Source organism: Diadema antillarum, unplaced genomic scaffold (assembly GCF_040938485.1).
Source record: "Diadema antillarum isolate AM-2024a unplaced genomic scaffold, OU_Dant_1.0 scf00000000, whole genome shotgun sequence".
Taxonomy (NCBI): domain Eukaryota; kingdom Metazoa; phylum Echinodermata; class Echinoidea; order Diadematoida; family Diadematidae; genus Diadema; species Diadema antillarum.
The window spans coordinates 1,467,938-1,494,362 of NW_027270889.1; the positions used below are offsets into that span (position 1 = coordinate 1,467,938).

General features: G+C 35.2%; 1 long non-coding RNA gene across 2 annotated transcripts; it reads left to right on the forward strand.

Annotated features, from left to right (window-relative positions):
• Nucleotides 1-22,919: 22,919 nt before the first annotated feature.
• LOC139709285 (uncharacterized) lies at nt 22,920-26,048 on the forward strand. Of its 2 annotated transcripts, XR_011709420.1 has the most exons (4): nt 22,920-22,960; nt 24,722-24,865; nt 25,463-25,569; nt 25,988-26,048. It is a non-coding gene; the product is annotated as an uncharacterized lncRNA (long non-coding RNA). The 2 variants fall into 2 exon arrangements; XR_011709412.1 differs by lacking the exon at nt 22,920-22,960 and having other exon boundaries at nt 24,675-24,865.
• The last annotated feature ends 377 nt before the right edge of the window (nt 26,049-26,425 follow it).

Here is a 26,425-nt window from a genome sequence, read left to right on the forward strand (position 1 = left end):
ATCCGGAAACTTGCCGGCTCAGCAGGTTTGTGCAAATGTCTATATATCAATTTCCTTCTCTCCTTTTTCTTGCAATTTACGAACAAGCAGTCATGTCCTTATCTCAGAGACGACAATACATTCGTTTAAAAGGTATTGTGTTACTAATTCTGTGCTAACGTCGTTACTTAATTAAAGAAGCTATGCAATGCAAATGCATGCTGACTTGTGATGATTCAAGATACCCCAAACATCACTTATGTGGCCGAATTAATAATCAATAACATTCACATGTTGCATAATATTTCTTATTTTGTCTTGAGATGACTTGGATACGTCTTAAGAAAGAAAAAAAAAAACTCTTCCTGACCAACACTTTGTCAATCACCTGTTTACAACTAGTTAATCACTGTTAAAGTAGGACTACTAGTATGATCTTGTTATGAACTTATAGCGAAAGATGCATGTAAGACTAATAAATTAAAAACAACAACAATAATTGCAAAAACGCATGCGAGGTATACTTTGCGTAGAAGGTGCTTTCCATGTCTTCTGTTAATCACGTTTGCTGATATGTCTGTACTTTACTAATGACAAACAAATGATGCAATTGACATAATCTTTTTTGGGATTGTTTTTGTTATTTTGTGGGCGGATCCAAGTAATCTGAAGAAAGCAGATTAAATCATAAAATATATTGCATGAAGTATTTCTTCCCAAATAAGCAATGATCTGGGTATAATGAATTGTTCCAGATCAAGATGCAGTTCCATTGCGAAATCCCTTTAACCTATTATATTGAGTGAGAGCGTTTTAGTCAAACCCAGTGGTCAACTGGCTAAACGACACCCTCCCTTTTGGCGATTTGGATTTTCAACACGTGGAATTGTCACACAAAATGACTTTAATACCCTGACTTTTCATGGTGGATTTAACTTCCTGCGTCTTTGAAGAACTGTCATAAAGGTTACGATGTCAGGGTTGTCTATCCGATAGAAATGTAAGAGGATATGTTTCTCAATTGAGATGTGAGACACTCGGGTAACATTAACGAAATTGAAAGTGCATATCATTGCAATCGCCACCGCTGTACTTGCATCAACTGCCTTTTCTCTACTTCTTCTTCTTCTTCTTCTTTGGACATATTCCTTTTCTCCTATTCTTTATCGTGTTTTCTTTTTGGTTTCTATAATGGCTAGTATGATGTCGATTGTCACCGAGTGACAGTAAACATTGAAGTCATCATCATGTGATCATTATTTCATCATTTTTACCACTGATATGCGAATTTGTATACGAATTGATTCATACTAAGATAAACACTTACTGCGATGTACCTAAGTGAGTAAAAGGAATGCGTAGCAACTTATATCACTCCCGCATGAGAGAAGATCGAGGGAGGGAGAGAACGAGAGAGAGAAGGAGAGTCAGAATGGTTTCAAAGTTTTGCATATGAAGAGTTTGTTCGCAAGAACCGATAAGTCCATTTTTAAAGATTTTAAAATACGGTCTCTGTCATAAAGTACAAAATAATACCTTTTAAATGATAAGTAGGTCACTACATATAAAGGTACTTTTTTAAGTTATGATCAAAAGAAGCAAAAATTTTCTTATTATTCTCTTAATTTTTCTTGACCTTTAATCGCAAATATCTCCATTTAGCAAATATGAACTTATCGGTTTATGCGAACAAACTCTTCATATGAGATTCTCATTCACAGCGAAATCATAGTTCCATAGTCCTACATGAAGGGCGTCAATTAAAATAACTGGATTCATTGTCATATCAAAAGTAAAACACTTTGCACAGCCAGATAAACTAGTATGTGTGTGCTCTGTTTGTTCGCGAAGCAAAGAATATCAATCCAAAAAGCAGTTTCCTCTATTTTGATTTTTTTAGAATATGTTTTTAAGGATTTGTAAATATATGTATCCCACACATGAATAATTAAAAGGAAGAGGAAGAAGAGTTTTCTATCTGTTAATCCCCCTACGTTTCTCACATTGGTGATGGCACTATAAACATAGAGTACGATTCATTCATTCAAAGACATTCCTTCGAGCAAAGCACATCAAGAAAGTTTGAATTTCATTTATATCTTTTCACTATGTGTACGATTTCACTCAAAGGATTTCTTCATTCATCACCATAAGTTTACCATCGCATCTCTGGCATAATGTAAGGAGAGGAGGACGAATGCATATTGTGACAGTCAAGGAGTAAATGCACGTTTTGGCTGCAATTATCATTTCACAAACAAATAATAACTACAGTTCCTCCAATCGCTATTATAATATTATGAAGCAAGGCGTACTAATACTTTGATATTAATTGATATTAATAAATATTTTTTTCGGCTATAGAGTCAACTCCAGGTCCTTCGGAGGGTACTCGGCAAGCGATTACAGGGCCAGAACTTTCCAAGAGTACAGCCAATACTCTCAATATAGCCACGATTTCAACAGGTATTTCACCCCATTCATAATACATGTATATTTGTAGGGAGAAAAGTAATACAGAATTAACATTTACACCCATCCATCAAAAGGGAAATTGACACAAGGAGGCTGATATACATCATGCGACGTTTCAAGAGTCTTGAAATTTAAAGCCACCGTTCGTTATAAGCTTTCACTGTTCTCTTTCTTTTCTTTTCTTTTTTTTTTTAGTGTTGGGATTGTTGCTGTTCCCCGATGCTGTCGTTCTTGTTGTTTTTGTTGCTGCTGCTGTTTCTGTTGTTTGACGGATCATATTGTACATCTAACTATTGTTGGTTTCATACTTTCACAAGCAAAATAATGATAAAAAAGAGCGTCTAGCGTTTCACTAATTGATCAAGTGATTAAAACGATAGTTTTGTGTGAGAAGCATTTCACTTTAGAAATGAATGACCGAGTGTTGTCCATTTTTTTCTACCACAACACAGGACATGTTGCCTTGACAACCAGAAGGATGCCCTCTACATCGACAGAACGAGACAACTCGACAAAGCGTGACAACATGTCAGGTAGAGCCCATAAAAGTGGACAGGAGTATTGTACAAAAACGGTAGTAACCATTCTTGAGGAAAATCAAATGATAATGACAATAATAGTAATAACAATAACGATAATAGTAACAATGATACTGATAATAATGACAATCATAACTGTTATCATTATCATAATGTTGTTGTTATCGTTATCATCATCATCATCATCATTGCCATTGCTACAGTAACAATGATACTAATAGTAATACTTATGAAAACGCTACTGAATGTTCAAAGGCTACGAAACCCCGCCAGACTTTTTATCTGCTGTAGTGCAACAACTTTCACTAGTTTTCACTATTCTGTTCAAGAACACGTTGTGAGGTTTCTTGACAAAGTATCCTGTACATTCTATGGAAAAGCGTGGAAACTGTCCCTCTGTCGTTATGTTGACGAATTCTTAGAAAATCACATACATAGCCGTATCTATATGGCGATTCCGATCACCACCAATAAGAAATTCTGACTTATTCTCTCAAAAGTTCGTCCAAATACTTTTACACATCTTGCTGACAGATCAACGAGCAGACAAACGCTTGCCAAAGCATTTCTATAGCAATGGTGAATGTAAAGACGATATCCATATAATCATGATAAGAATTGCATTTTTATCGTTGTTGTTGTCATCCTTTATTACCAAAATTGGTATAAAGACACATAACAGTATGCGTCTCTTTAAATGTCATGCTGTGTAGTCTCAGATACGCATACAAAGAAACAACAGTATGCAATATTAAACACTTTTAAGACGCGATTAATATTCCCATACACAATGGCGTCATATCAGACGAAAGAAAAAATTGTGTAAGCCGTTCATACGCTACTTTATGCCTGTGATCAACTCAACCTCAAAAAAAGGAAGTAACAAAGGAACCCTCTGCTTGTTGATACTTGAAACAACTTGTATGTGAATTAACGTTTATTTGAATATAGAAATAGAAATCTCACTAGTGACCACCTTGCACCACGAAGAGTGTGATAACTAAACCGCGTGAGTTGTACACAATATCACAAAAAGATTGTTGTGTAGATAATGATGAAACAGCAAGATCCCATCTCGCATAACGAGTCTTCTCCTAACGAAACTCAATGTCATGTTTTCTGTAAAAAGTAACTCATAATAACAATTAATCCATAATATTAATATTTTGGTGTGTCTTAATCTGTCGTTATTATTAAAGGTGGTTTGGATGGGAACGTCGGTTTTAGTCGAGGCCAATATTTCATCATTTTTGTTGTTGTGATCGTACCACTCGTTACTGCGTTGGGCATAGTTTTACATCGTTGGTATCGACTGAGGCAGTGAGTACATCCTTCATCTATTCTATTTTTTTCTAAATAACTAAAATTCCGAGATTTTGACCTTCAAAATCACATAAAATCACTGGCATTTATGCATACATTTGAATATAAAATATGGCTAACTATAAACATAAAAGAAGTTGTTAAAAATATTGGCATAATTAGTATTGAAGTATAAGTCCTTTAAAAGAATCTTGCATGCATTATAAAATGCTTGTAAAGTACCATTTATAAACATTTACAATGTATTTTTCATTATTTTTTCCTATCTACATGGACAAAATCTTATTCCTTGACCGCTTCACGCAATATGGTCATTTTGTCTTTATACCAAAAATTGCATTGCTAAGCAAAGTTAGTGAAACCCAGTGCTGTTGGATTTGAGGAGAATAGGTTTGTTACTCCGGATGTACAGTCCTCAAAACAGGAACTCACCATCCCCCCTTAATACGGAACTTACATCCATTATTTTGGGGAAAAAAGGATATCATTGAATGACAAGTCATGATTATCATTATCTCATTACAACCTCAAGACTATTGTTAAGACACATTTTATTTTCAGCAAATCTGGAATACAACTGAATTGAAGAAGCATATAAAACCGTATCGAGAAGATGTTTAAAAATGCAGGAGATATAGTTGGACTTTTAGCAATCTTCAGACGAAATTAACATATTTTCAATTACAATTCCCACAAATTGTCATTCATTAGGCACTCTCCATAAAGTTTGGAAATGATGTCATCATATACAATAAACACCATAATTTTTGCTTTTACAATGTCTTTTCAAAAAATAATAAGAAAATGGTATACATCTTCCTGCAGTCTAAGTTTCCAGGCGTAAAACCTGGATTTTTAGAGGGGTTTAAAATCTGAATTAATGGACCTTACCATAAAAGTATACCCCTCTCTACTAAAATGTTATTTCTAGGGGGGGATATACCAGACTCGGAGGGATATACGTAAAAATTGAACGCGTGTTGTTTTATTTTTTTATCAATCCTTTTATGGTTTGCTTTCAGAAATGTATCACCCATAAAAAAGAAAAATCTTTGATATACCAAGTTCAGCATCATCCTTCTTTTATTTGTGTTAGTAAAGATGTCAACCACTATTTTTTTTTTCAGGTCGATGACTTCCTGGTAAGGAATGTGAAGAAAAGCAAATGACTTTAATTGAGTTCATGGTCGCAGTAGAAATGTTTTCATGGGGGTCCACGAATATGTTCTATACTTTGGGGGATACATAAGAAAGAGGAGGGTATCAGAGGGACTTCCCCATCCTCCCTTGAGGGATCGAGTTTGCGCATTTTCAGAATTGAAATTCAATGATCTAGTGGTAGAACTTTTGGTGGAATGTTAGGGAAACTTTCAATCAAAAAGTAGGACGATACGTTGATTGTATATTTTTATCGCAAGAAACAGCTCCAGGCAAACAGCATTCTGTAATTGTGAAATAATTTTTTTCCTTCATATTGTTAAACTTTATTGAAAATGTAATATGCAGGACGCCCTCAGCATCGGCCATGTTCTGGGACAACTCGTCAGGTAATGACTGTGATAGAGTGTTGATAAAAAAAAAATGTCAACAAATATTTTTCCGAAAAAATGTAAAAATGTGCAGACAAAAGAAGGTGTCAGAGCTATAAAAAAAAAAAAAAAAGTCCTGCTGTGTCACTTTATTTCCTAGAAATGTTACAGCTCCTCCTCTCTACTCGTCACGTCTTTATGGAATTCGTAGCCAAAGCAACGGGGAAAACCAAGCTTGTGGTGACAGCGACATCGGTGACAGAGTGGCATATGAAACTGTGTTAGATCTTCAAAGTGTACATAATCCCACATTTCCTAGAAATATTAAAGCTCCCCCTCTCTACTCTTCACGTCTTTACGGAATTCGTCGCCAAAGCAGCGGGGAAAACCAAGCTTGTGGTGACAGCGACAGCGGTGACAGAGTGGCATATGAAACTGTGTTAGATCTGCTAAGTGTACATGATCCCATCATGGTAACAGAATCTTTAGATCAGACAGAAGTGGTACCAAAGTCTTCCCATCCAAACTCTCGTCAGCCAAGTGCTCAAGGTTTGCCCGAGGCGTCGTATGAGAACGTACTAGGCCCTCTGCCGAGTAGCTCTTCCCGGGAGGCGTCGGTAGCGCGGGGAGATGCAGGTGCGACAACAGCCGACTGTGAGGTAGACGAATTCGGGTATTTGGTCTTACATCACGAAGCAGCCAAATAGAAGCACACAAATTAGTTGCTGTGAACCTATGTTTTAGGCATTGAGATGCACTGCACCATCCGGCTGATTCTAAGCTGCGGTTGTCTACATACTACTCGTAAGTATGAGGTGTAGTCTTAGACATGTCACGTGATATAATTTGGCAATTGATTTGCCAGTTATTTCCACATTTTAAGTATAGCAGTTTTGTGCTGAAATGCCTTCTTCTTTTCTTTCGGTCCTTTAGTACTTTTCCATTGTACTTTCATGATTACATAATCATCTTCTTTGCCATCTCAACATCGTCATCTGCCTTCATAAGTGTATGTGTAAGTGCAAAATATTATGCACATGCATGTGTCTATCCGTTTTGCTTAGTTGAATGCAAAAATGTACTGTTCCCATGGTTGATAATGTAAGTAGAGGCATCTAGAACTATCAATATTTTGTGTGGGTTCTTGCATTTGTGCAATTCCCTTATGCAGGTATGTGTGTGTGTGTGTGTGTGTGTTTGCCTGCGTGCGTTTTGTTTCCGACGTAGTGCAATAAATCAAGGTTAGACCAGAGTCCGATATACCAGGTAATTCAGTGAATGTGACGAGCAAATACGTGAATTCAAAATGTTAAGTCAATTGGAAATCACTTTAACTTGTGGCTTTACACGCTTTAATGTCTCAGGACTATTATGTAACCTTTCAAGAATATCATGATTTAAGATGGCTACTGAGACAAGTTATCAAGTATTATTGTGAAATGATTGTACAGCCTATTCTCAGTAGCTTTGAGTACTAATATGTGTGCTGTTATGTCAAAAGCAGATTTTTGTTGCATTTTCCTTACCTAATTTGATGACGTTATTAAATTCATTTACCCGTGTCTATGTATATTCCTTTCCCTTTGACTAGTGTTTTCATATTTTATGTGAATCTTATCCAACATCCTTTAAAAAGGACGATGCACTTTATCAGAATGCATCTAATCTATAAGTGCTTTTGGTTTTGAAATTCGAGAGTATCAAAAGTAATTCTTGTCCTTTGGTAATGTGTGTCTATTTCTATGTATGTAGGATTTTTAATTATTCACGTCTTTTTGTTTGACGAGAGTTTGTAACTTAAGTGCATGGACATGCACATGTAAACTTAAGGAATATTTCATTTTGAATTCGAGAGTAGCAAAAATACTTCTTGGCTGTTGATTGTCAGGACCAGACTCATGATGCATCGGGATAAAGTGATTGGTACAAGTTCAAATATAATTTATACGAGTCAAGGATTAATAGAATTAAAGGTCCCCTTTCGGATTTCTTTTCAATTGCAGTCTTTTTGCTGTCTTTCAGTATTGTTTAATAAAATGGAAAGATGTTTTGTCCCTATCTGTCTTGATGCTCATTTGTGTATATTTTCCTGACTCCTCTGTTCAGCAAAAGTTCCAGTTTACAAGTTTGATTTAGACTTCTTTATCTAGCTTGCCACACTTAAAAAAAAAAAAAACACACCACCTCAAATCATGAATGAAATGGCATGGTATTATCTGATAAGGACTCAAATTATATTCACTGCGTTATCAATGGACGCGTCCGCTTGATATATAAAATGATTATGTGGATACTTTTGTGAGTTTCATTGGTATTTTTTTAAGGATGATCATTTCTATCCTGAACACATGCATTGATATAACATTTACTAACGAAGGGCAAAATGCACTATACATTGTACATGGCATACCAAATACGCTGATTACAATTATTTAGAATTAGATCGGACACAGAGAGTTAAACTATCTGAGATTGAACCTATTACAGAGGGGACGAGAAAGCATGCAGAGAGCGCTTGAAAAATATAAAAAGATAAAACACAGTTAAATTTCCTACTTTTACCTATTCTCCATCCAACGTTGTGTCACATATGGTTGCATTTACTACAAAAAAAGTGTAATCACTTTGTTTTGTAGTACATTTCATTATCTTCTCCCTTACCACAAATGTTTTGTATTGCCGACAAATAATGATTTTTTTTATCCAGAGTTAAATTTCCACCAATGATTTGCATATTTCATTCGAATTAGCCTTGTCAGAGAATATATTTTGCTGATAATGGAATAACAGTATAATCTAAAACCAAGAATAAAATGTTCCCTTTTTTTATGAGAAAAGAAAATGAAGATTATCAAAGTGTGTCTGCAAAATTTGTTTTTTTTTTAATTAGCAGAAATCATGCACATACATTGTTTAATTAAAAAGGGGAATTTCTGTATATAACTGGCAAAATTGTACCAATCTGCTTTATATGAAATTAGTTCATTATTCAGTGTGGGACAACTGAGACAGTTATCATAAAAGAGATCAACTCTATTCATAATTGATTATGTGTAACTTTCTTATAAATGTGTATTATGTCAAGTAGAATCTTGGGACAGAAAACCAAGCGAGGTATACATTTCTTCTGCACCTCTTCACTAGGAACTGCATTTAATGTGAACCGCATAAATTTGGTGAAGCATGCTAGTAACCAATCCGTTTTCGTGCTTTATGAGTCGATCCCGCTGACTCTGAAAGTATGGTTCTATCAAAAGATCATGCGAAGTGTCAAGGACGCATCCTATAAGGCTTGGCTCCAAAGAGGGCGGCAAATTCAGAGCTCAATACAGATGTTGGGGGAAAAAGAATGATGCCAAATCTTATCGTGTATGTGAATATAGAGCCTTAGATTGTTACTTTGCAAATGTCCATGTTTTTAATCTTCCAAACGATATACTTTCTATTGGTTTATGATCTGTCCCATTAAGGCCTTATTTACTTAAAAAACAACAACAACAAACAGCAAGAAAACTGGCCACCACCAAAACGCAGAAAAAAGACCGCCCCCCCCCCCCCCCTTTTTTTTTTTTTGAAGGTTGGATAGATACAGTAATTTTCTCAAAATGGCAACTTCAAAGATGTGGTATAATTTCAATGAGCAAGACGGGGAACATGATGACAAGTTTGTTTACATCATATGCAATGATTTTGTTTGTTATGGTCTTCTCGACAAGTAGAGCTCAAATCGAAATTGAGGGGGATTTTTTTGTACGTATTTTTGATCGCTCTGGAGCCTCCTTATATTTCATTTTGAAAGTATAATTCAGTCGAGATGTGCAAAACAATCGCTAATTTTGTAATTCATAAACTGAAGTTCCACGATGATTTATCATGTTGCACCTCGCACCCTTCTTCACTCCCACACATTCATCAGCACACATAATCACACACGCATTCACACAAACGCACACCCACAACCGCACACATACATTCACACACTTACCCATTCTTACACACACACTTTACACACAACGTTCCTGGTCCTCATAGTGTATATTTTAAATAACCTTCATATTAATTATGGATTTAAGCTATGTATATTTTGACCAGAATTTAGCAGCTCAGAGCAGATATTATACAATTTCTGACTTTAAAGGGACTGTACAGTACTGGTTGAGGTGGGGATTCCTGTTTTGAGAATTCCTAAGTGAGATAATGAGAAACCTCTTATGAAATATGAAAGAGCATGTAATTTTAAAAAGGATTCAACGTTTATTTGATGAAAATTGTTTTTCAAATGGCTGAGATATCCAAAAAAGTGTTAATAATAAAAGGCGACATGCCACAACTTTATTAGGATCTCTTTGTTTTACCTTGTTTTTGGATATCTGAGCCATTTCAAAACCGATTTTCATCGAATAAACTTTTGATACCCCTTAGAACTGCATGCTCTTTGACATCTCATAGAGTGGTTTTATCTCGCAAAACGGTAAAAGCTAAATCTTCACCTCGACCAGAATTGTACACACCCTAATAATACAAGTATCATTTCACAAATTGAACCGAATTCTTCGTAATCATGCATATGACAGTCGGGGCAGCCCTATGCAATTTGGAACAAACTCGACTAACAACTTCAGTTTATTTCACTGGAATGCCAGAAGTTTAAACAAGAACTTTGAGTCTTTATAATTACTTCTTCCCTTTTCCGTAATAGGTATAACGGAAACATGGTTACGCCACACCTCCCCTAACCTATTTAATATTGATAATTATAAAGTGATTCGTTTTGATCGTAAAATTGGTACAGGTGGCGGAGGTAGCCCTTTATGTTCATAATGCATTACGGTTTAAGGTTAGAAGTGATATATTCACTGCCTTCAATATACATATTGAAGGCAGTGAGGATTTGTTTGTTGAAATTATTAATGAAAAACACAGAAACAGAATTGTTGGTGTTATATACCGACCACCTCATGGTGTAGCAAATATGTTTTTAAACCATCTTGAGGAAGTTTTGAATATGCTTACTTATGAAAATAAAGACATTTATTTTATGAGTCATTACAATATTGATATGATGAAATCTGATACGTTAGCTTTCAAGTTATTAAATAATCGTATATCTAAATGATTTGCTTTTCATTCTCATATTAAAAATCCAACGAGAATAATGCAGAATTCAGGAACACTCTTGGATAATATTTTTTCGAATTGTATTGATACAAACAAGTTCATCAATGGTATACTTTATTATAATGTATCTGATCACTTGCCCACTTTCACTATCTAACTACATTCAGAATTGAAGATGAATACAAAAAAAAAAATAACACACAGGTGGTACAGGAAAGAATCGGATGGCAATATTGAATTTTTAATATCTAATTTAACCCAGGAATATTGGAATGAATTTTTTTTTTAATCAGATGCATATAAGGCATATGATCTTTCTTTTTTTTTGATAGATTTTTGTTTTATTATAATAAGAACATACCATTGATTAGAATTAAATTAAATAGAAAGAATAAACACCCTTGGATTACCAAGGGAATGATGCGTTCAATAAAATCCGTAATAAATTATATCAAAAAGTAATTGTTAATCAAAATGATAATAATTTTGATAAATGTAAAAAACATCAAAATGAATTTAACAGTTTGATTCGGTTGTAAAGTAAGATGTATTATTCTGAAAAATTTGAAAATAACTCAAATAATGTGAACGGCTTATGGGAGACCGTAAATGACATTACAGGGAAAAATGATAAAGAAAGTGTTTCAGTATCTTATGACAATGATAAAGAGTTTACAGAACCCAAAGATATACCCCGTGCATTTAACACTTGTTTAACTAATATAGGTCAAACATTAGCATCAAATATTGTTAATAATTCTATAAAACGTTTTTACAAAGTATCTTCCCCATTATTTCCATTAGACATTTTTCTTACTCCCACAGATGAGAAAGAAGTACTTCAGATTGTTAGAAATCTTAAGTCTGGTAGGTCAACCGGGCCATGACGGACTTAGTGTATAATGTCTACTGAAGAGAATTATTTTCAGTGCAGTTAAACCTCTGGCGTATATTTTTACTTTACATATTTGTACCGGCAGATGTCCTAATTCTTTTAAAATAGCCAAAGTCTTTCCGATTTTTTAGAAAGATGATCCTTCACTTTTGACAAATTACCGACCGATTTCCATATTACCCTGTATGTCTTAAATTCTCGAGAAAGCTATTCATAAACGGTTGTTTATTTTCTTGAATAATCCAATATTACATTCGGTGTCCCCCAAGGATCCAAATTGGGTCCTCTACTTTTTCTGATTTATATTAATGATGTCATAAATTTATCATCATCTCTTAGTTTTATACTTTTTGCTGATGATACAAATATTCGTTTATTCTCATAAAGTGTTTGAAAGTCTTATTACCACATTAGATTTGGAGATAAGTAATGTATCTCAATGGTTTTTATGTAATAAACTGTCACTTAATATTTCTAAGACAAATCGTGTTTGATTTAAGCTTCATATTTATTTGAATATTAATTGTACTGATTAATGTGTTTATATTGACGGAGAGCCAATTGTTGAAAAGACATCTAATAAATTCTTAGATATTACCATTGATTCAAATTTGTCTTGGAATGATCATTCAACACAATGTTCATACTTCAGTTTCTAGAGGCATCGGAATTTTATATCACCTGCACCTGAGAAACTTGGTTTCTCAGAAATCGTTGCTTATATTGTATAATGCTTTGATATTACCTTATATTACGTATTGTAATATTGTGTGGGGAATTTGTGGTACAACGAAAACAAACTCAATATTACTTTTCCAAAAACGAGCTAAGCGTTTGATTACAAACTCCCACTACGTATCTTCCTCTGACCCATTGTTTCCTCAATTATAAACATTGAAGATTAATGAGATTCATACTTTTCAAAGGGCAATTTTTATGCAAAAATACACCTTCAACAAACTCCCCTCGGTGTTCAATGATATCCTAATACCTAATTTCAAAATTTTATTCTTACCCAACTCGCCGTTCATCTGATTATCATCTTGAAAACCCAAGAATTGTTTTTACCACAAAAATCCTTAAAACGTCATGGCCCTGATGTTTGGAATTTTTTCGCCGATAACCTTAAACAATGTAGATCTATTCATTTATTTAAAAGACAGCTTAAAGATGTGATGTTGACTCAATATGTATTTGAATATTAGAGCATGTTGCTATTTATCTGTTTTATTTTTTTTTCACTTCTATAGGTAAAGTAGGGGCTCCGAACTGAACGCATATACGCAACAAACATGAACATTTACATGTACAATAATTGTATTCACAACACATATCCATGAAAACACTTCAAATCTTGCACAATGCACCACGGCACTTTTTCCCCTCATTCTTCCCTCCCTTTCTCCTTATCGCCACTCAGTGAGTGGTGACTTATATGTTATATTCTTACAATGTTGTATTGTTTAATCATTTCTGAGGCCATTGTCCTCGTCAAGCGCTTGTTTATGATGATGGTCTCCTGAATTTCTGTACATCAAGAATTGCCTAATTTGTCTTTTAGCAAGAGATATACGGTAACTTATGTTTGCATAAATGTATGCACAAAATATTTTTTTATTTTCATTTTGCATTGTGTGGAGGGGGAAATGGAATACTTGAATAAATCATTTACTTGTTTTAACTGTCAGATTCAATCTATACTGTACTATATTTGTTTGTTCAATTGACTTTGCGTTTCATTTATGTATGAAAAAGAAATTCATAAATAGAATCGAAATCAGAATCAGAATATTCAAACAAGTCAAATTTCTTCATTTCGGTAAAACACCTTATTTTGCAGGTTATCAGGTAGATTATGCTGTAGCCTACTGATACATGTGACTTTGAGAGTGTTACATTCTTGTCCCCCTGGATCCCCCCCCCCTCCCACACACACACACACACACACACACACAATATATATATATATATATATATATATATATATATATATATATATATATATATATATATATATATAATACAACACAATCACAATGATTTATCATTGTTTTCTTAATACCATAACTCCGGTAATGTTTTACAGAAAAGATTTTGCCCGTTTAAGCCTTAATGTTATATATTTAAGTAAAGATTGTCTGATTGCTAGAGATGATACCGCTTCGTCAATCTCTGTGAGGTTTTAGCATTCATAAACCTTCTTGCTACAATAATGACCTCATTGTTTTCTTTATTACAAATACTTTCCAGAACACAATAAAACGTTGAATGAAGTAAAATTGAACAGTAACAACAGGGACATTTCATCAAAAGCAATCAAAGAAGAAAGGCAATAATTTTTTTTTCAAAGATATCAGTTACAACACGGATGTAAATGAGATTAGGTGATGATTCCATCGATTCTTATATCAACCTTAATTTGCGTAACTTAATTTCATTTTCTAATTTCCTCTTTGAATAAAAAAAAATCTAAATCCTATTTACATCCCGAACAGCTAAGTACATTAAGTTATGATGAGATAAAGGATAATCTTTCAGTTGTTTTTATAAGATCTTCTCTACGCTTCTATACGCTATCATATTTTTTTTTCTTTTTATATGGAAACCACTAAGCGAACTGCACCCAGCACGTTCCCACCATTCAGTGGCTTATGTGCGTGTGTTCGATATCATAGTTTTATACACAAACAATCAAGTAAAACTCTGAAATACAAAGGCTTCATTATTTGATTTTAAGGACATTATTCAGCCTTCATGTTCGCGTGACTTTGATGTCTCGTATCATCACGATCATAGTAAATATCAAGGATGAAGGAAGGCTTTTTTCATTGAAAATGAGTTGGCAGTTTTGGTTTTGATCATAACGAATAATATCATAATAGTCATGCAGTTCAAAGGTCGATTTTTACTTTTCCCCTCGTGAACATTTACCCTTTTCCAGTTTTGAAACCTTAAACAAGAAGCCGTGGATCTAGTTTCCACTTACGAGGCTGATAAATTGCTCGTTGTGTTATGCGCTCGTGGGCATGTGTTTGGTGTATGGATGAATTGGATGCTTGTATTTTGTGTGCCAAGGTGACTGAATATGATGTTTCGACGTAAGTACGCCGGCGGGCTCACAATGTTTCCCAGATAATGTTTATGAGCGGTCCCGCTGATACATGAAGTTCTTTTCATCCTCCGAGAAACTTGGGTTTTATTCCAGCAGCTAAGATGGTATACGTGACCTCCATCAGTGTGTTCAACGTCCTCATCGTATTTTTCGTGTTAAGGAGAAGCGATTGTGTGGACCAACAATATGTACTAACAGGTGATTTCCACAATTCCATTCTGTTCACTGTTGTGGTCGTACTAGAATGATTTTAAAGATGCTCTTTGTGTCAATGTTGTGAACGAATTTTGAACACTCTCTACATACTGGATACACTGCATTACCATGTATTTACGTACTTATTCTATTTATTTCTCTGTATTTTTTCTGAAAAGAAAATATTGCATATTGTATACGTGTTTTGACCAGCATCAGTACTCTGTTTGCAAACAAACTTCACCACAATGCAATGTCATTCTGATTCATAAGAGCTAAGGTTTAACAGAAGTAACGGATGCCTACTTGTTGCTTGAAGTGAGTTCTGTTTGAAATTGCTTTCATGTCTCGTATATGTAGATATGAATATACCATGCCATCTGCTTATCTCTTCCTCCCCCCCCCCCCCCCCACCACCCTCTCTCTCTCTCTCTCTCTCTCTCTCTCTCTCCATCTCCATCTCTGGAGATTTGTGATCATCATCTTTTTCCAGCTCCCATCTGCAATGTCTCCAGATCCAGTGTGACCATTTCTTTTCTTGATCCCCCCCCCCCCCATTCTTTTCAACGTTCCGATCTTTTTATGATGGGCTTTAGTCATTCCGTGATATTTGTCTCTGTGTATTCTTCTTTAATTCTTTCCAGATCGCATGTTCCTGTTGAATGACACGTGTAAAAACATATCATATTCTGACAAGAGTGATGACCGGAATACATCAAGACAAACCGTGTGGATTATTGAAACACGTCCTCTCAGCAGGATCCGTGTTTCCTTCTTCTCGTTTGACCTGCGTTTGGGTTACGAGTTCCTCGAAGTGGGGGACGGGTCGGAAATTACGGATCCAATTGTTGGCTATACAGATAACGAATCGTTTACGACGCTGGCGATATTTAGCGGAGTTGAGACACCTTGGCCCGTAACCACAATAGGAAATACGGTATGGATAAGGGTTTCGGTGACTGGCGTATCTCACAGAAGCCATGTTACAGAGTTTACTCTGGAGATTTCGTCTGTCAGTGGTTCAGGTAACAATGCTGATAATAATTTGTCCTGTTCTATTACCGTCACTGATTCTGTTGTCCAAAACATAATCTTGCGTAGGAGTACGCTCCTAGGAGTAAAAGGAAAACCATTGGTGCTGTTTTATGCTCTGAAATAGTTAAACATAAGACAACGCAGCTACTTGGTTTCTGAAGACTCCCGTTTTCTCCACATTAGGATCCAATCCAAATTAATTATTATGATGCAGGTAAACACACGCACATACACACACACGCACACACACACACACACACACACACACACACTGAGCTTTGTAAGATACGCTCGTATGTACCGATTGTCTTCATTTACATATGAGTAGTTAACACGATACCCGTTGAGGCGGGGAACGAAGCGTTGATGTATGACACGTTCGGTTCCCGTACAGGCAAAAAAAAAACCAAACAAACAAACAAACAAACAAACAAACAAAAACAAAAAAAATAAACAGAGAGGGAAAAAAGTTGAGAGAACAAAATCTACAACGTTAAGAATGACCTTCATACACTTTCTAAATCACAACGACATTTTTTACGTTTTGGAAGTGTACACCATGACAGCTCTTAATACTATAGCTGCAAAGTATATATACAAATAGAAAGTTTCCCACAACAACTTCAATAGATAGGTTTCGCGCAATAACATGATAGCATCAAACAAGTTTCTGGACCATGCCACAAAATGTACTGATAATAACAATAATACTCATCCGCATTATGTGATAACTGTATTATACTTGTACAACCAGAAACGGATTTCCCCACTTGCCCTCTCCTAAAGTCTCTCTCCTTGGATTGTTCCCCTTTATTGAAGCAAATGATGAAATCCAAATCTACCAACCTGATTTGAACAACCTGTCTCCCCTCTCAGATGTGATCGATATCTCCGAGAACGAACCTCTTATCCTGCAGTCGCCAAATTTTCCGAACAACTACCCGAACAATTTCTACCAAACCTGGAACATCGTAGTTTCAGAAGATCACGTCGTAAAGGTCTGCGTCGAAGCATTCGATACCGAAAATGGTAAGGATCATCTCTTCATCGGAGATGGAGTCGACAAGTTTTCAAACCAACAAACACGATGGAGACAGTGGACCGGACTGAAGGATAGGATAGTCAGAGAGCAACTGAGCTTTGTTTCTACAAATTCGTCAGTAGTGGTGATATTTACGACTGATTTCAGTATATCTAAAGCTGGGTTTAACATCACGTTTACAGCCATACCAAAACTTGGCCCAGAAGGTTTGTGCAAACACCTGCATACCTATTCTATTTTTCCTTTTTTTCTTTGCAATTTCTAAGTAACTAGCCGGGCCCTCATATGTTCGGTTTTGCGGCATTATGTTGCTAATAATATGTGGTAAGAATCATTGCTATGTCAAAGGAGTTATGCAATACATTATGCATGTTGACTTCAGTTGATTTATGAGATCCCCGACTTTATTTACGCATTGATAACCAGATACAAACATATGTTATATATATTTTTTCTATTCTTTCAGATTACTTGGATATGTCAAAACATAATGCTTCATAATATTATTTTAATTCTTTCAGATTCTATGGACACATCAAAACAAAACAAAACAACAATTTCCAAACCAAGATTTTGCCAATGACCTCATTTGTCCTGAAGTAGGAATACTGATAAGAGTGATAAAAAATTGAAATGCATTTTCCCTATACTGAGCATAACCTACATGAGATACTACAGTATGATTAACAATAACCGGGGAAGTTTGCAAGGAAGTATGCGAGCACTATGCTTGGCCTAGGAAAAAGTGAATTTTAGTGTAACATGTACTTTACAAGTGATAGGCAGGTGACGTAATTGACAGACTACTTCGGGAAGGTTTTTGTGGGCGGATCCAAGTAATCTGAAGAAAAGCAGCAGAAAATTATCATTGAATATAATGGTATGAAATATTTATGGCCACATGAGTGGTGGTGAATGTATTATAGATCATTAAAGTCAAGATGTATTTTCATTGCAAAGTCCCTTTAAGCTATTAAAAATAGCTATGAGCATTTTATTCAAACCCAGTGGTCAGTACAACTAAAAGACAACCATCTCTTCTATAGGCGATTTGGACATCTACAGGCTGAAGTAACACACAATTATTGACTTACCCGGAGTTTTCAAGAAAGATTTAACTTTCTGTGTCTTGAGGAACTTTAGTAAAGGTTACGGTGTCAGAGATGTCCCCCGGTAGAAATGTAAAATGATATGTCTTGAAAGTGAAGTATGAGGCATTCAGAGGACTGGTGCCATTTACGAATTGAAAGTGTTATGCAATCTGGTATGCCTTTTCTTTTTTTTTCTTTCTTTTTTCTTGTTCTTCTTCTCCTTTGTATTCTTATTCTCCTTTTAAGTTTCTATAGTTAGAAGCACGAATAGATTTTCATTTAAAGGTCCGGTTTACCTTTTGGAGCTGTGATTTACAAAATGTTCAAGATATCACATTATTTTGATGCATATGAGTAAGTCTGTGGTACCACAAAACACACTACCGTGTAAAATTTTCGCAGTTAAGTCTAAAACTTGAAGAGATATAAGTATTTTTCTCAATAAACCGTAACTACAGACGGTTTAGTGTGGAAATATTCTTATTATGTAACTATCGTTCACGTTTTGTATATCTAAGAATACAATCTTAAAGCATTAGCCAGTGTTGGGTTTTTATTTCATCAGCAAATGGTAAATCATGCCAGAGGATATTCAAGCCATTAATTGATCATATTCTATTTTTTCTATCACTGATGGGTGATGATTGATTCATACTAAGATAACTTCCTCTTAATGAACTGCATATTTAAAAAAAAAAGACTTGATTACGGATGGAAGTAAAAGAGTGAAAGGAATATGAAACAACCTCGATCACTTCCGTACGAGAGAATTGATCAAGAGACAGAAAGTAAGAGAGGGGGCGGAACTGAACGGATTCATTACAAAGTTTCACACAGATCACATTTATAGCACAAATATAGATCCGCACATGAGGGGCTTTACTTAAAGGGATGGTACAGTATTGGTGGAGATGAGAATTGGGCTTTTAACTTTTTGTGAGATACCGAGAAAACACTTATGATATAGTACAGAGCATACCATTTCAAGAGGAATTCAAAGTTTATTTGATGAAACTCGGGTTTGGAATGACTGAAACATCCAAAAACAAAGTAAAACGAAGCAATCGTAATAAAGTGTGGGTCCCACACTTTATTAGAATAACTCTTTTTTGGATATCTCAGCCATTTCAAAACCAATTTTCATCAAATAAACGTTGAATTCCTCATAGAATTAAATGCTCTTTCATATTCATAAGAGGTTTCTTATTATTTCACAAAAAATGTTAGAAACCCGAAATTAAGTCTCAACCAAAACTGTACGATCCCTTTAAGTAATTGGATTCATTGTCATATACCACAAATACAAAACTTCGCACAGCCAAATAAACTACGCAGGGACCAAGTGCGTATTCGTGTGTGTGTGTGTGTGTGTGTGTGCGGGTGTGTGTGTGTGTGTGTGTGTGTGTGTACGTGTGTGTGTGTATGTGTGTGTGCGTGTGTCTGTATGTTTGTGTGTGTGCGTGTGTGTGAGTGTGTGTGTGTTTGTGTATGATGTATGTGTTTGCGAAACAAAGGATATCTCCTCGAATTTTATGTTGAAATGAAGAGGAGGAAGAGTTTAAAGGCATAATTTACCATTTGCAGATGAATTAAAAACTCAGCATTGATGCTTCAAAATAGTTCTAAAATGTGAGTTAGGGACAAAAACAACAAATGTAAAAATCTGAATCACTATAATCGATGTTAAGTATTGTTAAGTATACAAAATGTGAACAATAGCTATAATAAAACTGCTTCCAGACTAAACCGTCTACAGTTACGGTTTATTGAAAAAAAAAACCAGTGATATCTCCTTGTATTTTAGGCTTTACTGCAGAAATTGTATGTGGTAGGATGTTTTGTGATACACCTGACCTACACATATGTATCAATAGTGATATGTTGAACATTTTTTAAATCACTGCCCCAAAGGTAAACAGGACCTTTAATATTTTGTAGATCCCCCCTCCCCACACACACACACATACACACGTTTCTCTCATGATTGTTCATGTTGTTGATGGCACTAATACAAAGAATACAATTTATCCAATCAAAAAATTCCTTCGAGCAAAGAGCATCAAGAAACTTTGAATTTCATTTATATCGTTTCAATTTCTGTACGATTCAATTCAATAGATTTCCTTATTCATCACCGAAAGTTTACCATAGCATCTCTGGCATAATGTAAGGAGAGGACGAAGTACTCATTAAATAGTTTATGCATAGTCTGACAGTCAAGGAGTAAATGTACATTTTGAGTACAATTATCACTTCACCAACAAGTAATTAATACAGTTCCTCCAATCGCTAATATATTATTATGTATATAAACCAAAACGTGCTAATACTTTGATATCAATTGATATTAATAAATATTTTTCGGCTCAAGAGTCAGGTCCTTCGGAGGGTACTCGGCAAATGATTACAGAGCCAGAACTTTCAAAGAGTACAGCCAATACTCTGATTACAGCCATGATTTCAACAGGTATTTCACCCCATTCATAACATATTTATAGGGGGAAGTAATACAGAATTTACATTATTTTACACTCATCCATCAAAAGGAAATTGACACAAGGAGTCTAATATACATCATGCGACGTTTCAAGAGTCTTGAATTTCAAAGCCACCGTTCGTTGTAAGCTCTCTCTTTGTGTGTGTGTGTGTGTGTGTGTGTGTGTGTGTGTGTGTGTTGGTTTGTTGCTGTTCCCGGATGCTGTTGTTATCGTTGTTTTGTTGTTGTTGTTGTTGTTGTTTTGTTGTTGTTGTTGTTTTGTTGTTGTTGCTGTTGCTGTTTGAAAAGTCATACTCCTAAAGTTTGATTTGGTTTGTTACTTTCACAAGCAAAATAGTGATAAAACAGAGTGCAGCCTATCATTCATTGATCAAGTGATTAAAACAATAGTTTACTTCATTGACGAATGACTGAGTTTTGCCCATTCTTTGCCACAACACAGGACATGTTGACCTGACAACCAGAAGGATGCCCTCTGCATCGACAGAACGGGACAACTCGACAAAGCGTGACAACATGTCAGGTAGAGTCCATAAAAGTGGACGGGAGTATTGTACAAAAAAAAAACAAACCCGGCGGTAGACATTCTTGAGGAAATCAAATAATAATGGCAATAATGACAATAACAATAATGATAATAATAACAATTATACTGATAATAATAACGATCATAACTATTATTATTATCATAATGTTGTTGCTATCATTATCATTATCATTATCATTATCATTATCATTATCATCGTCATCATCATCATCATCATTGCCATTCTTATGGTAACAATAACACTAATAGTAATACTTATGTAAACGCTACTGAATGTTCAAAGGTTACACAACCCCGCCAGACTTTTCATCTGCTGTAGCGCAAAAACTTCCTTTTTTTAAGTTTTCACTATTCTGTTCAATAAAACGTTTTGAGGGTTCTTGGTGAAGTATCCTTTACATTCTCTGGAAAAGCGTGGAAACTGTCCCTTTGTCGTTATGTTGACGAATTCTTTAAAAATCCCATACGATTCTATACGGCGATTCTGATCACCACCAATAAGAAATTCTCATTTATTCTCTCAAAAGTTCGTCCAAATACTTTTACAGCGTCTTACTGACGATAACCATATAGTCATGATAAGAATTGCATCTTTATCGTTGATGTTATCATCCTTTTTTTTTTTTGTCTCTTTAAATAGATCTCTTCTGTCATGCTGTACAGTCTCAGATGTGCATACAAAGACACATAACAGTATGCAATAACACTTTTAAGACGCGATTCATATTCCCATACACAATGGCGTCATATCAGACGAACGAAAAAAAAAATGTGTAAGCCGTACATACGTGTACACTTGTATGTTACTTTATGCCTGTGATCAACTCAACCTTAAAAAAAAAGAAGTAACAAAGGAATTAGTAGACCAGCCAAACCTCAAAAAAGGCTCTAGATAAGGATTCGACGGCATTTTTTGTTAATGCTCCGTTCTCATACTGAAAGTCTTGCAAAAATACTAAGGAATAGCGTACGGCCGGATGTCAAGCGCGTTTTTGCCGAAAAATGTCATTTTTGGCACAAAATTTAGAAGCATGTCAAAAATCACGATTTTTATTTTTTGCTTGCATTCAATTGATATTTGAAAGATCATGAGTTTCAATTGTCCCTTTTAATGAAATTGCAATTTAAATGTGTTTCCTGAGCAATTTAAAAAGTCATTTTGTACAGCCATATATGGGGCTCTCAAATGTTTGGGTGTTGTTTTCTCGAAATAATATTCACAGATTAATTAACGTTCTGCAAAGTTTGCTTTTCCAAGCTAAATAGATGATCTTCCAAAAGTAATTCAATGTTTTATAAAACTACAAGTGTTTCTTTAATTGAATGTGTCAATATCATTTCTAGTTTTCTTGAAGAAATCTTTACTTTTAATCAAAACTCTGAACTTGCAGGAACTCAGAAAATGCATTTTCGAGCATTTTCCAGTAGCCCCGCGCAGCTTGTGTGCGCGCGAATACTTAATACGTGTGCGTACGTCTACCCCTACGAGCTAGCTACAGGTAAAATCTCTCGCGCGAGAGCTGCATGTTTCGGTCGTTGAGTTGGAAACGTGGTGACTGGAAAAGGGACTATTTCCTTCGAATGTAAGTAACTTAGTAAATAAATACATAGTTCTTTATTGCACTGCATAACGGAACTTTAAAATCTGTTTTAATCTAACACTTCGATATACAACTTTGATCTGAGACTTGGTTAATATCAAGGTTCAAGCGCTAGTACACGGTACTACGTTAGGCCGATGTCTTTAATTACTGATTTCGCACCGATCCCGTGGGCGCGGGCATGCCTACTAACCCCCGGGCCGCCACCCGACCGTGCCGGTGGTGCTTGTTAGTGGAACACCGATTATTCCGTAAAGCACGTCTTGACACGGTGCGAAAAGAGGCCTAACAAACATTAGGTCTACGTCTAGATTTAGGTGTCTTGTTCGTTCGATCTAGGTTTGTAATCTATGGCCTCATTACATGCAGTTGGACTGAATCCTCGTTTACTGTTAGGTCTAATCTATCTAACGGTTACACTCTCTCTAACTGTTAATACTAACGTTAGTGTTAGACATTCTAGCTAGTAGGGGTAGTGTTACTCTATTAAACGTTAGTGTTAGTGTTAGAATGTACGGCTACGCCTGTTATTATGCCAAAACAAATTCAATCGGGCTAGGCCCTATGATAGTATAATCACAATGAACTTAACACCTAACGTTAGCACATTAGCAGTAGTATAACGTGGACAGTACAGGCCCACTACTACTAACGTTACTGCGCTGGTTAGATGTATTTGTAGGGCTAGAGCCAGGTCCAGGGCAAGGGGCTGTAGTCTATACAGAAGGTGTAGATGTAGATCTACCAACTTTTAGAGTCTAATATACTAGACCTACAATATAAAATCTAGGGCCGGGGTCTGAAGCATAAATAGCTGGCGTCTGGAATTAGGATCTAGGTCTAACCTTAGTCAAGATCTGGGCCACTGATTCTACCTAACGTTAGAGGTTTCTAGTAACCTACTACTCATATCTAGGCAGTTTTGTTGTAAAGACCCAGCTTACTAGGCCTAGCTAGACCTAAGTTTAGACATCTAGAGGTTCTAAAATCTATGCATAATAACTATACTATATATGTAGGCTAACTTTGATAAAAAAGTTTATGTTAGATCTAACATTAGAAGATCCTAACTTTAGCTCTAACGTGAATTAGCTAGACTAATATTAGTCTCTAGAGCAGAGGTCTAAGGTTGATTCCACTCTTTCTGGTATTTGTAGACCTGTGGGTTCAGAAAAAGAGTCTAGGATTTAGGCCTAGGTGTTTTATATAAAAGCTAGTCTACAACCAAGTGATCTTGCCATTCGAATATCCCCGAAAGAGAGAGAGAGAGAGAGAAAGTGTTCAGTCCTGACTGCCAACCTCTCCTAATCTGTGAATCATTTACATGTACTCTTCTAGCTTACAAATAGATCTAGTCAAAGAGGAACTATTTAGAAATGTCTTTACTCATAAGTACCAAGTTCTTATGTTACTGTCTCAAAAAATAAAGGTTCATTTGAAAAAAAATGTAAATATTAAATTTTTAATGGATCAGTTATACCGACTCACTGAAACCTAAATATCTTCCTTCTTCTTTTTTAACTTTTTAAAAAGCTAAAAAAAAATATCATCTTAATAAAAGAGATATATTTTTAGTTATAATTGATTTGCATGGGGAACAAAGAAAATTATGTCAATGTCAAGATGCCTTTTCAAAACAATCAAATTTCAAATTGATTTTATTTTGTGTTCACTGTTAGCTTATAATGCTCTGCTTTAAAGATGAAAAAAAATTATTTGAGTCATGTTGATTTCTGTTTTCAGCTAGATGTACCAACAAGTGGACAGACTGAGTCTTGTCTTCAAACTTCACCAAAGAGAGAGACATAGGCCTATCCTGACTTGCCAAAATCTAATTGTAAAGACTGAGCTCTTTCTACCTGCAACAAAGTGCAGAACAACCAGAAGGTAAGAAACGGTAAATGTCTTAAATAGCGGTCTAATTTGAAATATCTGTTAAATACTAACTTACTAAGTGTTTGATTATCAAATGTATCACTTCAGTGCCCAGCTGAAAATAATGCCAAATCTAAATACATTAAGTATCAAATATTCCTATTCCATTTGAATAAATTGTAACAAGCATGTTTTCACTTTGACAGTTGCATTACAATGCAGTGTACAAGTACTTTGCAAACAAAGAGAGGAGGATAATCTTATACACGTGTATCTCCATTTATATAAGAAGGGGAGCAAATCTATGATCAAATGTGTATTCTTGTTTTCTTGTAAATTCATTGCATGTTCTATTGTAGAGGATCATGAACGGTATTCTATCTACTGAAGATGAGATCATATAAAAATCAAACATACATGTAATCAAGTAAGATATTATATGTAATGAAATATTTCTCAACCATGTCAATTGGCACAAGTGTTTAATGTGTGCACAGATGAAAATACATCTGTAGTCACAAATCAATTAACTTTCCATTGTTATTATGTTGCGTTAAGTATGACGTAAGGGTGATATGCTGTGATGTATTGTTCTTTATTTTTATCAAGGTGTCAGCAACAAATGGACATGCTGAGTTTGAGATCACATCCACTAGAGTGAGGGGGAGATAGAAAGATGTCTTGACTGCGATGTGAATGCCCTTTCCAGCTCACAAGTAAGTGTCAACGATTTGAAATTAGGAATATCATCTCATGAATACAAACCGATTTATGCAAGGAAATCATATCCTAATCCACATACAAATGAGAGCATGATACAATCTAATATTTGTGTACAGGAATTACAGGTGTCAAGATGACTTCCAGCCTACATAATTCATTTTCAGTAAGATATGGCTTTAGAGCATCAAAGATGATAATAACAATGACATGATTAATGTATTACATGTAAGACAAATTAATGTTGACAGTGACTTGAAGATCCAAAATCTCATACTAAGGGATTCATGAGATCGTGATGATTAATTCTAATTCATGATGAATGTGTTTGTTTTTTGTTGCAGTATGATTATCCTGTTTCACTCATGAAAATGATAACTTATTTAAGTTTTTGTTAATTGTATTTTCGACCAGAATTAGCACAAAGTGGACAAAATGGACCCTGCAAACCACAGCCAACTACGGACAAGAGAGAAAAAAAAAAAGAAAGAGACAGATGTCCTGACTACCAACTTCTAATCTGTGCATCCTGTACTCTATTTCGAAAGGAAATATGGGAGGTAAGCAATAATACATGTAAAATGTAAACCCCAAATATGTTGGAATATTTTGTCAAGCCTTTGACATCTTGACCAAATTTTTGACTGTCGATCGTTCATTGGGCAGAAATTAACACATGTTTTGCTAAATGAATGCAGTACTGCATATGCATGTAGTCAATCACTCCAACAACGAAGATTTACATGAATTAACGCTGATTATTTCTTTTTTAGCCTCTGTCAAAGATGGTTGCAGGAGTTTTTATGTTGTTGCAGTCATCCATTCACACGCACATCTGTCCTATTCTCATCT